The sequence below is a fragment of the Natator depressus genome, chromosome 1 (assembly GCF_965152275.1).
Source record: "Natator depressus isolate rNatDep1 chromosome 1, rNatDep2.hap1, whole genome shotgun sequence".
Classification (NCBI taxonomy): Eukaryota; Metazoa; Chordata; order Testudines; family Cheloniidae; genus Natator; species Natator depressus.
The window spans coordinates 256,980,950-256,998,646 of record NC_134234.1 but is presented as its reverse complement, the minus strand read 5'-3'; the positions used below and the strand labels follow the sequence as shown (position 1 = coordinate 256,998,646).

At 43.4% G+C, this 17,697-nt stretch overlaps 1 protein-coding gene and 1 long non-coding RNA gene across 8 annotated transcripts in view; one reads left to right on the top strand and one right to left on the bottom strand.

Moving 5' to 3' along the window:
- The window catches only part of MRTFA (myocardin related transcription factor A), a 195,778-nt gene that overhangs the window by 160,441 nt on the left and 17,640 nt on the right, over nucleotides 1-17,697 (top strand). The gene's annotated exons all lie outside the window — the stretch shown is intronic.
- On the bottom strand, nucleotides 5,558-17,054 carry LOC141986090 (uncharacterized). Its single transcript, XR_012639138.1, has 3 exons — nucleotides 17,019-17,054; nucleotides 7,886-7,963; nucleotides 5,558-5,594 (listed from the first exon to the last, which is right to left on the bottom strand). It is a non-coding gene; the product is annotated as an uncharacterized LOC141986090 (long non-coding RNA).

The following is a 17,697-nucleotide window of genomic DNA, read 5'->3' as shown; positions in this document are numbered from 1 at the left end:
AAATCACTGAAGCAGTGTTCTGTGTGTTGCGAAAAATACTGCTTCTATAAAGTGTTGTGTTTTGGCTTCACAGAGAGGACCGTGGGAGCCCAACCTCCCTCTGTTATCGCCGGCTGAACGGCTGTGCAGAATTAGAAAGCGGCCACGAAGAACTAAACAGGACTTTGTGTGAGGTTATGATGCACTCCGTGGCTGAAAAACAGGAATTGAAGGAGTGGCAGGACAGCGAGAAGAGGGACCAAAAGGAGAACATGGCGCGCCAAAATGAAGCCACGGAGTGGCTCTCAAAAGTTATGGAGCGCCAAGCAGATATGCTCCAGGTGATATTAGCACTGCAAACTGAGCAACTATGTGCCTGCTCTCCCTTGCAGCCGCTGTCGCAAAATTCTTTCCCATGTAGCCCCCGGACACCGTCAAAACACTCTTATCAACCTCCTGGCTCCAGTCTGTACCTGCGGCATTCCACTCCTCCCCCCTCACAGTCCAGCCCTGCGGACTCCCAGTACCCACTGCACTCAACACCCGTCCCTCTGCAGTTTATCCCTGTTGAAGTACAATACCTGCTGCACTGTACTCCAAACAAGAAGGTTGGATATAATCCATGTACATACACAAATCTTTAACCATCCCAGGACCCCACTTCCTCCTGGGACCTCCCATCCCGCTCAGTTCTGATGTGTTTTTTTTTGTTGTTGTCACTCTCCTCCAGTTGTTGTTTTTTAATAAAAGAACTGTTGGTTTGAAAGCAATCTTTATTCTATTAATTGAAAGCAAACAGAGCCCTGCAAAGCAACAGGTAGTTACCTTAAACCTTCATATTGCATCATCTGCACCAATCACAATAACCTCCTAGTATTACAAGGACTGCACTCTCAAGCATAGCAACAAATATTAGTGGCTTTCAGCTTCAAATTGCTGCCTCAAGGCATCCCTGATCCTTATGGCCCCTCGCTGTGCCCCTCTAATAGCCCTGATTTCTGGCTGTTCAAATTTAGCCTCGAGGTGCTGAGCCTCAGAGGTCCAGCCCTGAGTGAAGCTTTCACCGTTCCCTTCACAAATATTATGGAGTGTACAGCATGCGGCTATAAGCATAGGAATATTGTCATTGGCCAGGTCCAGCTTCCCATATAGGCAGCGTCAACGGGCCTTTAAACGGCCAAAAGCACACTCAACAGTCATTCTTCACTTGCTCATCCTGATGTTGAACTGCTCCTTGTTGCTGTCAAGTTGCCCTGTGTATGGCACTCCTCTTGCCTTTGTAGTTTAAGGAATAATGGCACTGCCACTCGTGACGTGTTGGTCAGTGCGAGCAGCATACTAGTCAACAGTTCAGGATCTGGTCCTGCAGACCGAAGAGGCAGAGCACGCAGTACACAAACCGTTGAAAGATGGTGCCAAATGCGGACAGAAGCACAGGGATTGCTGGGATGCGAAGCAATGCATCATGGGGTATTTGGACAGGACCCAGGATGCCCCACCACACCCTCCGCTTTCCCACAGCTCTTAGCAGCAGAAGAGGAGGAGGTGATGCTCTGTGGGATAGCTGCCCAGGGTGCACCGCTCCGAATACCGCTGCAAGTGCCGCAAGTGTGAACACGCTATTGCGCAGGCAGCTGAACACACAACAGCGGTTTCCCTTCAGTGCTGTCTGAGCAGCGCTGTCACTCTGCCAGTGTAGACATATCCTAGTATCAGAGAAGGCATTATTCTGGTTGACAGCTGCAGTGCAGAGCCTGAGGGGCAGTTTTCTTTCTCCCTCCTCCTTAATAGGGGTCTTATTTCAGCCAACTTTGATAGTCGAATCTGACTATTCCACTGGTGTATTGGTGTGTTTTAAATGTCTTAAGTGGATAGAATGGATGTAAGGACAGTCCAGCCCAAAGGAAATAATCCATCCATGTCTGTTTAATGCCCCTCTAGCTACTGCTGGCAACTGGGTGAGTGAACAAAGATTCATGGGATTTACCAGCTCTTGCTCTCCTCTGACAGTTTATGCAGGAGTTTGTCTGACATCAGTTTCCTCCCCATCCACCAGGCTTAATCCTAATGTCTACTGGCTCACCTTCTGTTCTCCTTCAAACTGTCTGCAGAGATTATGGAAGCTGATTGAGAATGGAGCCCACTATCCCCGAAACTGAGTGTTGGGTGTATCTTATCCAGAATGGAAGGAGTGTGTGTTCTGGGTGACTCCACTCACTTTATTACATTGCTGCACATTGGCTCTCTGTTCCGCGCAATTTAGAACATCATCACTCTGATCCAGTTTACAGTTTAACGCTGATGGGGCTTTGGTGTCATTGTTTCCAGTTTCCAACTATATTCTGGAATATAGGGATGGATCCCTGGGTGTTCTAATGCCCCATTTCAGATTCTCAGAGACAAGAGATTTTGCAACTAGGGCACTGTATCCCTCATTGCAGGATTGTTGTCTAAAATACTATAGTTTAAATTCCAAAGGAATTATTAACTGCTTTAATCCCCTGAAAGTGGATTATGCCCGTGTTACAGACATATGCTAACCAGTATGCTCTGATCACACCCAGTACTTTAGATATAAATTCTTTGACGCAAGAGCTGTCTTTATTTTCTGTATTATAACGTGCCAAACATATCTGGATAATAAACAAGTATCTACCATATTGCCCCATTTATGACTCTCCTGATCAAAGAGACTGTGGCGGGAATCTGTACATTACACTGAGAGCCACACTGAAAACTTGTCAGTAGCGTAAGGGTTTCACCTAGTTTGTCTTTCATTCCTCACTAAACAGGAGAGATGTAAAGATCTGCAAGCTGGTATCTTTCTTTTCCTTAAGGTGGAGTATAAAGCAAAAATGAAAACTGAGTTAATCCCAGATTTATCTACTGAATGTTGTTAGTAACCAGGCTGTGGGGAACCTATGGTATGGAAGTTTTAACCTTTCAAAATGCTTTATTTGCTCTATGAAATCCTCTTGGCACTTCCTGGTTCACTTATTGTACCCAGAATTACAAATACCAGAAGTTGCAGTGAGACTGCTGGTATTTGTGATGTCATATTTTGAGAGTGCTGCAAGAACCAAGACGTACCAGACCAACAAAAGAATTTTTTAATAGCTAATTCAGATTTATTTCTATTCTGAAATCCCCTTTCCCTCAACATGGTCCGGTTAGTAGCACATAGCACAGAAATTTGGAATTAACTCATTTTTACTTTTTGTGCTGCAGTTCACTTTTAGCTTGTCTGCTTCTTGGGGCATGGGGTGGGGCGTTTTGCCATATCTCTGACTCTGATCACATCTCTTAAAACATGCTGCATCCTGCCTCTGAGTCTGACCTTGGGTGTGCGGGGAGAGTCTGTACATTACACTGAGAGCTACATTGACAACTTGCCAGGAGCCTAAGGGCTGTATCTGGTATGCCTGTTCATTTCCATTTTAAACAAATACAACCAAACATTGAGTTGTATGCATTTGTACCTTCCTTGATTAATAAAACATGCTTGCTGATTTAGTTCACTGCCAGTGAAAATCTGCAGCTTACTCAGCTTTCTCCTCACTGGAGTTATAGGAAGGGGAGGATGAATTCAAGGATTCCATAGGCAGCAATTGACTCTTAGATGTCCCTGTAACAAAGCAATAAATGTATAAATACAGACTGCTTTCCAAAGAGGCATAGTCCAGGACAATAAAATCATGTATGGAAATTACCTTTGAGGGGGACTGGACAGAATTCTCTGGGGTCCCCCTCCCCGGGCAATGCAGCCCACTCCTCCTCTGGACAGCCCTTTTGCAAGCAAAACTTTTTCTTTTTGCTTGTTCAGATCTTTGCTTTTTGTGACAGAGGCTGGGAATGGACTTTTTAATTTTTTTTTGCCCAGGCATTTTGCCAAGTTGGCAGAAATATTTGTTTGGGCAGAGGAGAGATTATTCATCAAAGGGACAGACGTAAAGTCTGGTCCAAGAATGGATGAATCAAAGGATTCCTGTCAGAGAGCCTCCTCACCCTTCCCCGCTCATTTGGAGACTGAAAAGCTATAGGTGTCCTTCCTGACCCTTTCTTAATTTTTTAAACTCTGAGGGTTTTTGGCAATGCACACTGCGTACAAGAGTTAATGGAAGCAGACATTTATTTCCAATTCTGTATCTCTTCTATAAATGAGATGAAATGTTTAATTAAAGTGATGCTTATTCATTTTAGAGGGTCTGGTTGTGATCATAGGTAATGTTTTCTGTTTTGCACTTAAATATGGATTCAACCTCTTTGTTTTGTATGGAAAAATACATCATATTCTCAACAAAATTGCAGCACTCTTAAAGTACAGAATGAATTTTCTGGGAACTGACAAATAGATTTGTTAATTGATTTGTGTTCAAATTAACTAAAAGCTGAGTTTTTAAAGAAACTTAGCACTGTGTCAGGTTTTTCTTTGTTCCTAATCATTTTAACAGTGGAATAACATACACACATCAAACTTTTCATATAGTTAAAATGAATTGAAATCTTCTGTGTAGGCTATCTTTTAAAGAAACTAAGTTGTAATTAAGCTTTTAATTATTATTTTACCTATTTGCTGTTGTGTATGCTAAAGACTGGTTCAGATCAACAACTGAAGTAATTGACATCAAACTTATCTCAGCCATCTACCACCCTTCCTCTGCAGCTAATTTGTATGTTACAATTCTGTTGGTTGAAATTACTTGGGCCTGGCCTGCACCTAACATTTAGGTTGACCTAGCTATATGGCTGCGATATGTAGTTAAGCCGACCTAACCCCTGGCATAGACGCTGCTAGGTCGATGGAAGAATTCTTGCATTGACCTAGGCACTGCCTTTTGAGGGGCTGGATTAACTACAGTGACAGTAAAACCCCTTCCATTGCTGTAGAAAGTGTCCACCGTACAGCAGGTTATCTGCAGCTGTGCTGCTGAAGTGCTTTCGGTGTAGACATAGTGTAAAAGGGGAAGTGGGACACAATGTGTCGAGTTCTCATTAGTAGAATACTGGGCCCAAGTGTCACTGCTGTCTAAAGATTCCGTGGCTACATTCTAGCTTTGGTTTCAGAGTAGCAGCCATGTTAGTCTGTATCCGCAAAAAGAAAAGGTTACTTGTGGCACCTTAGAGACTAACAAATTTATTTGAGCATAAGCTTTCGTGAGCTACAGCTCACATCCGATGAAGTGAGCTGTAGCTCACAAAAGCTTATGCTCAAATAAATTTGTTAGTCTCTAAGATGCCACAAGTACTCCTATTCTAGCTTTGGATATTAGTGCTGGAAAGGCTCCTTATGCCACTTGTTTTGGCTCGGCTTCATTGTACATTGAGGCAGCATTGCTGAGGGAACTGAGAAATGAAGGGGGAACACCTAAACCACAAAGACGGTGGGACTTCTGGAGTCATTCCCCCCAAGCCCTCGTCTTCCCTTCATGTAATGCCAGTCTCGCTAACCCAGCCCTCTGAACCAGTAAGACAGTTGCAAATTAAGGGCCAGATTCACTAATATGCTTTACCTGCTTTGTGCTACTCAGGTGCTGCAGAGCAGCTATAAACCCAGCTTAACTGGTTGGTGCTCTCTGACTGGTTTGTGCTGCTTTGATGTGTTGTTGAATCTGTTCCTAAAAGTTAAAATTAAAGATTTAAAGTTTGTACTACACATCTTCAAATCATTAGAAATATTTCATGGTAATGTTTTCTTTGAGTTTATCATTTACAGTTTATGTATGACATTTTTAAAAACAAAGTGCATTCCCAGATAAAAAACTGATAAGATGGAGTTAAATTTGAGAGTACATATCAGTAACTTAAAGATAAAAAACATTATGGAGATGTCGGAGTTATTCCAAAGCCAGTTATTATAAACCCAGAAAATGCAGAGTTGAGGTTACACTTAAGATATCCAAACATGTTAAGCTAAGAAATGCACAGTTAAGGTATCCAAATACAGTAGAACTTCAGAGTTATGAACACTAGCGTTACAAACTGGTCGGTCAACCACACACGTCATTTGGAACAGGAAGTACGCAATCGGGCAGCAGCAGAGACCAAAAAAAAAGCAAATACAGGGCAGTTCTATGTTAAACATAAACTACTATTAAAAAAAAATAAAGGGAAAGTATTAAATTTTTTTGATAAGGTAAGGAAACTATTTCTATGTTTGTTTCATTAAAATGGTTAAAACCAGCATTTTTCTTCTGCATAGTAAAGTTTCAAAGCTGTATTAAGTCAATGCTCAGTTGTAAACTTTGGAAAGAACAACCATAATGTTTTGTTCAGAGTTACGAACAACCTCCATTCCCAAGGTGTTTGAAATTCTGAGGTTCTACTGTAATGTTAACTTGGTCCTGTAGTGCTGCCACCAAACAAAAAATGTGCTGGGAAAAGCATCTCTTTAAATTTAATCAGAGTTCATGAATACTGTTATGCACGAATCATAAGATTATTGAATGGCATCGCTAAAGGGCAGTGTGAAGGCTGTTTAGGTGCCTTAATTGTGTTTCTTGCCTTAACATGTTTGGATTTCTTTTAAGTATAACCATAACTTTGAATTTCCTGAGTTTCTAATGCTTGGTTTTGAAATAATGGCAACATCCGTGTAAATAGTTTTTACCCTTAAATTACTGATACATACTCTCAACCTTAACTCCATTTTAACAGTTTGTGTACAATATGTATACATTTATTAGTTGCTTATACCCTTGGTTGTGAAGTGTTCCTCCTTCTTCCCAGCCCTGCCACATACACTGTGGGTACAGGAGGTTTCAGCTTCTTCTAGAGCAGTGAGGGCCTGATCCAAAGATTCCCATTGACTTCAGGTTTCAGAGGGGTAGCCGTGTTAATTTGTATCTGCAAAAACAATGAGGAGTCCTTGTGGTACCTTAGAGACTGACACATTTATTTGGGCATAAGCTTTTGTGGGCTATAACCCACTTCATCAGCTGCATCTAATGAAGTGGGTTATAGCCCATGAAAGCTTATCCCCAAATAAATTTGTTAGTCTCTAAGGTGCCATAAGGACTCCTCGTTGTATTCTCCATTGACTTCCGTGGCCCTTAGATCAGGTCCTGAGTGGGAATTACCCATTAAGATCAACTGTGTTTGTCCCATCTATTTGGTTTCCCTGCAGTTGTGTAGGGGAAGGAATGGGATGGAACAGGATATTGGTGGGAGACCTCTCTGTCATTTCCAGCTCTCCCGGTTTTTTCCCCACTATCTTGGTGTTTTTAATGCATGTTGCTATCCAGTGTCTTTTTGCTAACTTTGCATTTGGAAATGAGCTGTGAAGATGATTTGGGAGTTCCTTTGTGATCACTGTCCTTAATGTGCTGAAGCTCCCACAATGTGAGAGAAATAGTGTTTGTGTTTGTCTACACTCCAAAATTATGTTGACCTAAGCTATGTCTGCATACAGCTGCTGCAGTAATTAAATGGCTTTTGCGTATCCACACTACGCTCCTTGTGTCAGTGGTGCATGTCCTCGCCAGGAGTGCTTGTACCAACTGTTCTGTCAGTGTGAGGCATTGTGGGATGGCTTCTGAAAGCCAGTAACAGTAGACTTAAGCAATGCAGTGTCTACACTGACACTGAGTCAACATTACTACACTGACTCTATACCTCTTGTGGAGGTGAAGTTAGTTAAGTCAGCATAGCAGGACAGTTACATTGGCGGGAGAAAAATTTTAGTGTAGACACTCACATAGTTAAGTTGACATAAGATTGCCTTGTGGGATGGAGGTTGAGGAGAAGGAGCCAGCTGCCCAAGGGTTGGTTAGAGATTTCTGTTTCTGATCAGATGGCACTTGGAGAACCCCACCCTGAGCTAACAAAGGAAACCATCAAACATCTTTGTGGCTCTTATCTAATTTTTTAGAAGAGGGTAATAAACAGAAGAGAAAAATTCAAGACATACCTGAGGAGGAGATAAGTAAGCAGCTGGCTGCTCTTTACTGGTTCTTCTGAAGCTTTGAATTAAGTCAGCAAGTCTGAGCTTTAGTTTTGGGTGTGACACAAAAACAAGATACATGTGTTAGGAAATGGTTGATGTGGAGCCTTGTTTGTCAGAGCAAAGGGAGATTGAATCTTTCCCTCCCCCGCATATTGATTTGACAGCAAAACGGAATGTTCAAACTCCCACTTCAAGGTTTTTTAGTCGAGTTGTAGTATTTAGTTCCTTCTAACTCTGCCAGTTGTCTGGCAGTTGATTTTGGATTCAGACATTACTACATACCCCCTGACACCTCGCCCCCCTCCCCACCCCAAGCATGATGTTGGGATTATGGGCATGTGCATTCAGTGCCTCTCCACTGCTGCAGAGCTGCATGACTAGAAACCAGTTGTGGCTTTCATCTGTTGTTTTTACTCGCAAGAATGTGAGGATCCTCCAGCATGTCTTATTACCCATAGGAGTGGAGGGGTGCTGCAGTATATCTATTTCCTTGGATGGGTGGGGTACAGAGTACCATCCAAGACCTTGACATCCTTCATTATTCTGTTTTCCTGCATTGACTTTTGGTGTGTCTCTCTGAGCCCCAGATGCAAACACAGGATGTGTACTGAAATGTTTGTCTATTACTTTTGACCTCCATTTCTTAGATCAGATCTGCTCCTTCCCCCCACTGTTTCATTCTTAGAATGAACATGGTTCACAGTTCTACTTATTTCTCACACTAGGTAACGGGAACTTGGCTATTTTGATATGACTTTCTGTTTCGTGGCCTTGACCCCTCTTCAAGTCCGAATTTTACTTTCAGGTTCTGCAGAGTAAGACAGAGATGAAAAATGGAGTCTGAGCTGATATGCATGACTTTCATTGTCTGCTCTGCTGTATGGAAAACAAAGATTTGATTCATGATCCCCTAGGTCAGGAGTGCTATAGTAGCCTAGTATGGTGCCATAGGAACATGATGTGACATTACCCAGAGTACAGTCTGGACCGTTGAACAACAGTGTCCCCTCAATTCTCCAACTGGGGGTACCCTTCACACTGCTTCGCTGTGAGAGCAACCACTCCTGGCCTGCTCTGTCACAGCATCTAGCATGTAAATTACTTCCAGCTGAACGATGAGCGCTCTAGCCAGTCACTCCTGAATTATATTGCAGAGTGACACCAGCAACTTCCCAGTCCCAGACTTGTTCCCAGAAATGTGCATCTTGTACTGCCTAGCCCTTTTCTGGACAACACATGCTCATATCAAGTCTGTTATTTCATCAATAGGAAATAATATGCACAAATCTTGTTATCCCAAACACTTCAATCCAAATGCACACTGATTTAGATAAAGCAATAAACCGAGTTTATTAACTGCAGAAAGTGATTAAACGTAATGAGGCATAAAAGTCAGAACTGGTTACAAAGAAATAAAAGATAAAACCAAACGAATACCTAACCTACCAAGTTAAGTAAATTCAAAGTGAAGATTTCTCTCACCACATGTCTTAGCAGTCTTACTGGCTGAACTCCTTTCATACAGAATTCCCCCCCCCCTCAGTTCAAAGAAGTTTCTCAGGTGTTATGGTTGCTGTGGATAGAGAGAAAGGAGGAATATTTTGAGGCCTCTGTTCTCCTTTCTTATAGCTCACTTTTCTTTGAAAATCATCTGCAGCTGAGGTTCAGGAGACAGTCAGTCTATGGAGACTGGAACCTCCAGCTGTTTGTTGCCAAGATGTAAAATTCTCATTCACACCCCTTTTTCCTGCCAAAGAATGGCCGCTCAACCAGGTGATAGCCCATTTAATTTCATTGACATCTGCCTGAGGCATCAGTTTGCCTTTTGTCTCTGAGGAACTGGTTTGTGGCTGTTTCCTGAGATTTAGAATATATCTTAATAACATCATACTGTAGAATTTTATAACTTTACATATGATGTCTCCACACGCATTTTACTGGGATTATATCGTTTAGCAGATTATGGATTTTCAAATGATACCTCACAAGGCATACTTTGTACAAAATTTATCAGCCTTGTAAAAGTGGTGAACATAAGGGTACAGACTGTCACACATGATAGACAGTGAGGGATAAATGGATTCTCTTCTCTGGGCTGCAGGGAGGGGAGTTCTGTGTATTTCTAGAGATAATTGAGGAGCAGGACTGAGGACTTTTGAATATCAGTCTGTCGGGATAGTAGTTGCAATGCATGGCCTCAAGGGTGGGAGAAGGAGGGAGGGATTGGAAAGCAATAAGGCTTGGAGAGATTCTCTATCTCCAGAATGGATTTCTCCTATCTGCTAATGGTATTAGAATGGAGAGGCTAATGCTTTTAATTAAAACTTCAACTCTAGGAATTGATAAGGAAGCATCAGAATTATCCACAACCGACATCCCTGCCACCTTCTGAAAGGCGAAAGAAAACCTCTAAGTCTGTGTATCGGATTTCTTGAGCTCCTCACCAGCCAATCTATAGGAGGAAAATGACCTTTTGATAGTGGTCGTCAGCAAAGGGCTTGTCGGGACTCCCCTCAACAGATATTAAAATGGGTTACTTACTAGAGGGAATAGGACAAAACTATTTACAACTCTGTTGCAGAAAGCTGAACCTGGTGGAATGTGCTGTCTAACATGTTTTCTGTAACAGTATTGACAATGATTTATCTCCTCTATTCTAGCAGTTAAACCACATTTAATACCAGTTCAATGGGACCCGTTACTGACAACCATTGGTAACATCAGGGCATTTTCCTAATGTGGTTGGAGTGTAAATGTGGCAGTCTGCAGCCACTGAGTTTCAGGTCCTAAGGGCTATTGGGTGCCATAAAGAAAGGACTTGGGAGTTCATATCTCTTCCTGATAGGATAGTCCCACTGAATGTAGAGGTAATGAGACTCCTGTGGGGGGACATCTCTTACATTTCTATACTATACACTTCGGAAAAATCTTGGTTTTGCTGGTTCTTGGGGACTTGCAGCCTGAGTTACTTCTCTCCTACCTCTCATCTGCTGAGCTTTCCACTACTTCTTCACAAACAGTCATGCCTTATGCTTTTTATTTTTTCATAGCCCAGAATCAAGGCCCTGTTGTGCTGGGCACCAGAGGGGCACAGTAATAGACATGCTCTGCACCGAATAGTTCACAATCTAACATAAGACAAGATGTAGTGAGTGGGTTTAACAAACGGAAGGAACATGGGAGGAAGGATAAATAGAAAACATGGTTACACAGGCTAGCTCTATACACATACTCCATGTTGGGATAAGGCACTGTAGTTTTGTAGCTTATTTTTGATTGGCCTCCCAAAGGGAGCAAACACTCTAGGTTGAGCAAGTCCATGATGAGAGAGAGAACTTACTTCTCCCTCATCTAGAGCAACACTGCACCAGAAAACTTCAGAACCGAAAAGAATGTTCTTAGTGGGTGTAAGAGAATGGGCTTGACGCTCCATGACAAGGTTCTGGGGTGTATTGTTGTCACACAACCCTGTTGTAGCTCACAAGCTGCAGTGTTTGGGTCCCAGCATGCTAGATCTATGTGGCATTGAGCTTCCCTTGCGCTGAGTAGGCTGCAGCACTGTCTCTTTCCTTGGCAACACTGGTATGCTTGCTGGGCACAGGTTCTCTGTCACACATTTGTAGAAAAGGGACCCTGCAGCCCAGGTGCCCTACACCCCCTACACCAGTGCTGCCACCCCTCACCCTCTGACTCCCCAATAGCTATGCGCACCCTTTCTCAGAGCTCCAACATCATGGGTGCTCTGGGTTTGCATTTCATCTGTGCAAAGACACATGATAACAAAAGCAAGTGGACATGCAGGCTTTGTAAGGATTCAAAAAACCAATCACTCATTGCTTTAGCTAGCACAAGAAATGCACAGATCTACACAAAATAGCAAATGCATACTTGCATTAACCTGCCTCAGTTTCCTTACGCCTCTGGAATGTTATTTGGCTTAGGTCAGAGACCTTTGAGGAGTTCAGAATCCCTGCTCCTGCATATGGCTTCTTCTCTGAATCCTAGTCAGTCTCTCTCTGACCTTTGCAGTCAGTGCTGTCCTGCCTAAGCTTCCTCTGGCTCTGAGTCCCTCTAAGTTCCCCAGTGTCTACATCTGAGTTCTCAAAATCCTAGCACTGTCTAGACAAGTTGGGCAGAACTCCACCCAGGCTGCAGCTACCCCTTGTTTTGTTAGGGGTGATCTATTCAGGTGCTGATGATTGTCCTGTTCAAAGTCAGACACACCAACATTCCTCCCTTCCTCCTTAGCACAAGGGCTTTGATGTAAGAATATAGTAAAAGACAGCCAAAAACATAAGGATACTGACAGTTAACAAAATCAAACTGGAATTCATAAGATGTACATAGAGAGACAAGGTGGGTGAGGTAATATCTTTTATTGGATCACCTTCTGTTGGAGAAAGAGACAAGCTTTCGAGCTAAACAGAGCTCTTCTTCAGGTGTCTGTGTAACAGAGCTCTGTGTAGCTCAAAAGCTCATCTTTCACCAACAGAAGTTTGTCTAGTAAAAGATTTTTACCTCACCCACCTTGTTTCTCTAATATCCTGGGACCAGCACAGCTATACCAACACTGCAAGCAACATAAGCTGTACATAGACATTCATAAATCATCACAATTATTATTTATTTTGATGTATAATTCACTAAAATTACAGTTATCCCAGGTTCTAGAGACTGTTGCCATAAAAACTTAAGTTATAGTCCTATAAAAGGTTTGGATAAGCAGTGGTTCCTTACCACAAACTCAGAAAATAATGAACCACAGATTAAATAAAATCCAAGAAATAATACCTTCCTTATCATAAGTACCCAGCCCTTATCATGACTCTCTGGGCTTGTCTATACTGCATGCTAAATTGGCACTGCTGCGTTTGATGCAGTGTCATGAATTTAGTGGGTCTGGTGAAGACACGATGAGTCGATGAAAGAGCGCTCTCCCATTGACTTCAGTACTCCACCTCCTTGAGAGGTGGAAGGTAAGTCAGCGGAGAGCATCTCCTGCCAACATAGTGCAGTGTAGACACCATGTTAGGTCGATGTAAGCTACGTTGCTCAGGGAGGTGATTTTTTTCACACCTTACATCGATTTAAGCTGCAGTGTAGACCAGGCCTCTGTCTCCAAAACGCTGGGTAAAGAAATAGAGCCTGAGGCATGTCCGGACGGTCAGATGATTTGGGCTGTTTTAGAGCAAAGGGACACAGTGGAGATTATCTGCTAGTGTGTGCGCTGCCAACAACTCCCTCTCTTTATAGGAAGAGAGCGCCAACTTAAGTACCATGACTGAGTGCAGCTGTGACAGTAATATATGGGCAGAGAGGCGGTCTCTCAAGTAACCAAGATGTTAGCCAGTTTAGGGCTTAAAGGTCAAAATCAATACCTTAAACTTCATTTGGAAACTCAGACAGCCAGGGCAGATTGTAGAGCACAAATCATTTACTCCTAGCAAGATACATTTCTTATTAAGTAGGCTGCCATATTCTGCATCAGCTTCAGTTTCTGGTTTGATTTAAGGTGTAGATCCATGTAGAGAGCATTTCACTCTTTAATCTTAGACATGGATGGTGGTAGAAAAAAATTACTGTTCTCCTGGTCAGATGAAGACTGGGGAGAAAGACAGTCCTAGAAACTGCTTCTACCAGCATTTGGGGATCCAGTAACACCACCCGGATTGCAAACTCTATTGATGAACGGTGGACACATATTCTCAATATGAGGGGGACAATTTCAGCCATATCTCCTAGTTGCTTACTCCTACCCACCAGCATTAATGTTTTCCAGACGGAGCTTCAGTAAGCTAACTCAATTTTATGCCCCAGTCTTAACTAAACACTGGGTAAAGCAATCGACATAACTTGTAGGCTCAGGTGAAATAGAAAGCTGGTTGTCTTCAACATAATGAAAACACTGCAGCCCAGGTCTCCTCATTACCTCTCTCACTGGCCCCATATATACATTAAGTAGGAAGGGAGGCACAATGGAACCTATGGGACACTACACAAAAGAACCCTTGGGGATGACCAGGAACTGTCCACTACCTCCCTCTAAGAATGCTCAGTACAGAATGAACAGAACTGGCCAAAAGAAGCCTCATCCACGCCTGTTACAGTCTGTAGGCAAGTCATTATCTCCTCATAATCAATAGTATCAAAGGCAACTGATAAAGTGTTAGATCTAACTGTGAATACCTAATCTTTTTCTGGCACCAGAGAAGATAAATAATTATCAACATCAGTGCAATTAATGTGCTGTTCCAAAGTCTGAACCCAGATTGACATGGGACAAGGAAATCAGAAGCATCTGGTACTCCTAGAGTTCTCACCACAACCTTCTTAAGATTAATCAAAAGGGTTAGATTCTTGATAATAGGTTGTCAGCCTCAAGAGATGATTCCTTGAGCAAATACCATACAACAGCTTCCTTAAGAGAGTTTGATAAACTGCTCTCCTTAAAGATGGCATTGACCATCTTCAGCAGTGAAACCAAGTCTTCCGTCTTGGCCTTCACCAGCCAGAAAGGACATGGGTCCAGAGGGCAAGTTGTGGAACTGTGCTGCCAGTAACAGGTCACTTTTCTACTGTAAATCTTGTAAAGGGAGTCCTGATGGCTTGAGAGAGACTCAACCTTAGGTCTTTCATGAAGCTCCTAACTGGCTCCTTGTAGTCATGTGTCCCAAATCCATACAAGTTGGGATAGTCAGAGACAGTGCTTTAGTCACCAACCAACTGACGAGAACATAGCTGCAAAGTGGTACAGAAGACAGTTGGAACTTTTGGGTTCTATTATTAGGTGTTCTGTGGACGCTCTCTGTATGATTGATGCTGGGCAAGTGTCACTTAATCTTTGTGCCTCAATTTTGCTGTCTGTAAAATGGGCCTAATACTTTACAGAGGTTTGAAATTTAATTAATTAATGTCTGTAAAGCACTCTTATATGAAAGGCCTGGTAGAAGTATGAAATCTTATTACGTATTATTTTCAGGGCCTTTGTCAGCTACCTTTTTGTACATGTTCTTTTATTAATGTTAGGAGTTTGGGTGTTTCCCTCCCTTTTAAGGAAGGAGATATTCACATAAAATGTACCCGTGTGGTCTGGAGATATAGTGCAGCCTTAGGTGGATGAGATTCTCCCATGTACCCATTAAAGTGGAGCATAGGTTCTTCTTTGAGTAGATGCAGCTGGGTATTCCACACAGGTGTGTGCGCATCCAGTGCACCAGAGCCAGAAAACTTTGCCTACCAGTACCTAGAGGGGCAGCATTTGCGTCTTGTGGCCGTAGCCTCTCCCCTGGCCATATAAGAGTAGCACCAGCCCTACCCCTGTTAGTTCCTTCTCATCTCCCATAGCTGGATGTCCATTGCAAACCAACAGGTGCTGTTCTCTAAGAATGATTTTGTAAATTGAGCCACCATTTTCTAAATTTATGGGCAAGTTACCAGCAGCCTCCAGAGAGGAGTTCAGGGCATTTGTTACAGAAGACTGGTTGATAGCCAAGACTTCACTGCAGTCATCTCTGGACGTGCTGGATGCCTTGGCCAGAATTATGGCTTGTGTTGAAACTATGAGGAGTGCCTCACGGCTGCAGAAATCGAGCATTGCGTCCAATGTGCAGCAGATAATTGAGGACCTAAATTTTGATGGTCAGGTTTTGTTCTCAGACAAGACTCCTATAGGGATTCCTAGGTCACTTTGCGCTCCAGCAGTATAGACACACCAGTATAACAGTCAGCAGCAGGAACAGCAATACCACTTGCAGGGCTTTTTTGCCCAGTCTTCCTTTCCTGTGACGCAGTGGGATTACCCAAGGAAGGGTCTTAGATACCAGAAGAGGAGATCTTCTGATTCAGGGTTCACCCAGCCAGCATAATCCCCTTTTACCCACCCCCGCACCGGGCAAGCACCCATTTTGACTTCTGTGTCCAGAGTAGTGATCAGTGGTGACCTTTCCATCCCCATCCACCCTGTTTGGGGACAGGCTGGCTTGTTTTTCCAGTGTTTGGGACTCAACTACCATGGACAACTGGGTCCTACGCACCGTCAGATCGGGTTATGCTATACAGTTCCTTTCCAACCCTCTGCCCCGTTCCTCTTCAGGGACCAGTCTTATGAGATACTGATTCTCAAGCAGGTTCAGTCCCTACTAGTTTTGGAAGCTGTAGAGAAGGTTCTCCTACTTTGTCGGGGTCATGGATTCTACTCCCGGTATTTCCTGTTTCCAAACCCAAGGGAGGGTGAGACCTATTCTTGACCTCTGTGACCTCAACAATCAGATATGTGAGATTCCAGATGGTCACTCTAGCAACTATCCTCCCTGCCTTATAGCCCAATGACTGGTTTGCTGCCCTGGCTCTTCAGGACGCTTATTTTCAGATAGTAAGTCACAGGAGGTTTCTCTCCAGTTTGTTGTGGCAGACCAGCGCTGTGAGTACACTGTGCTTCACTTAGATCTGTCTTGAGCCTCTGTCTGAGCCTCTCTCTCCTGTCCGTGTCAGACGATTGCATTCCTGCTAGCAGTATCATCCGCAAGGGAAGTATGTCAATTGCAGGCCTTGATGGCAGAACCTCCTTACACAAAGTTTTCCAAAGGCAAAGTGACCCTGCGGCAGCACCCTACGTTTTTGCCTACATTTCACTTGGACCAAGTCCTATATCTTCCAGTGTTTTCCCCTATGCTGCATTTAACCCCCGAGAAGCAGAATTTCCACATGTTGGATGTCAGGCGACGTCTAGCTTTCTACCCACACGGGACTAAGCCCTTTCAATCCTCACATCATCTGTTTGTGTCATGTGCAGACTGAATGAAGGGTTGAGCAGTCTTTCCAGATGATCTCTAGCTGGATAACTTCCTGCATACGAAGTAGCTTAGACTATGCCTCCTCCCCCCGACCTCCCCAGGGTGTGAGCTCATTCTAGAAGAGCCCAGGCAACACTGATTGCACTTCCGAGTGACGTTCCCATTTTGGACATTTGCAGGGCTGCCACTTGGTCCTCTGTACATACATTTATGAACCACTATACCATTACAACTGTATCCTGCTCAGATGCAGACTTTGGGAAGGCAATCTTGCAGTTCTTCTTTAAATAGACTTCGAGCCCTACCTCCAGTGGTTAGTGCTTGTGAGTCCACCTGCATGGAATACATGGCTGCATCTGTGAGAAGAAGAAAACAGTTACTGTAACTCTTGTTCTTTGAGATGTGATACAGATGTGTATTTTACAACCCACCCTCCATCGCCTCTGCATCAGTCTTTGCCTCTGACATTCGGTGTGAAGGAACTGACGGGGGGGTCAGGGCAATGCCTCCCCTTATATGGCCAGGGGAGGGGCTAAGGCCATGAGATGCAAGGATCGCCTCTATGTGTACTGCTCGGCAAAGTTCTCTGGCTCAGAGTGTGTTGGGCGTGCACGCACCTACCTGGAATACGCCTCTTCCTCACATCTCAAAGAATATCAACAGTTCCAGTAAATAACAGCGTTTTACTGATGTCCATAAACCAGATCTCTCAACAGCTAGCCTGCATCTCAGGGCTCTAACCTGGAAAAAGTCTTCCTCTTTGGTCATTTGCCATCTCAGTGGCTAGTTAGCAGAATTGTTACACAGATCCAGGCTGTTTGTTATGCAGTTGTTTTAAGGCCAATGTAAAGGGTTTGGTTAACTTTGGATGGAGTAAGATAATACAACAGCCACCCTTTTCTGATATGTGAGCCCCCGATAGAGCACTAGGGAAAGCAGGGAAGGATGTGTGCCCCCTTGACATTTTCAGAGGTCAGATATGAA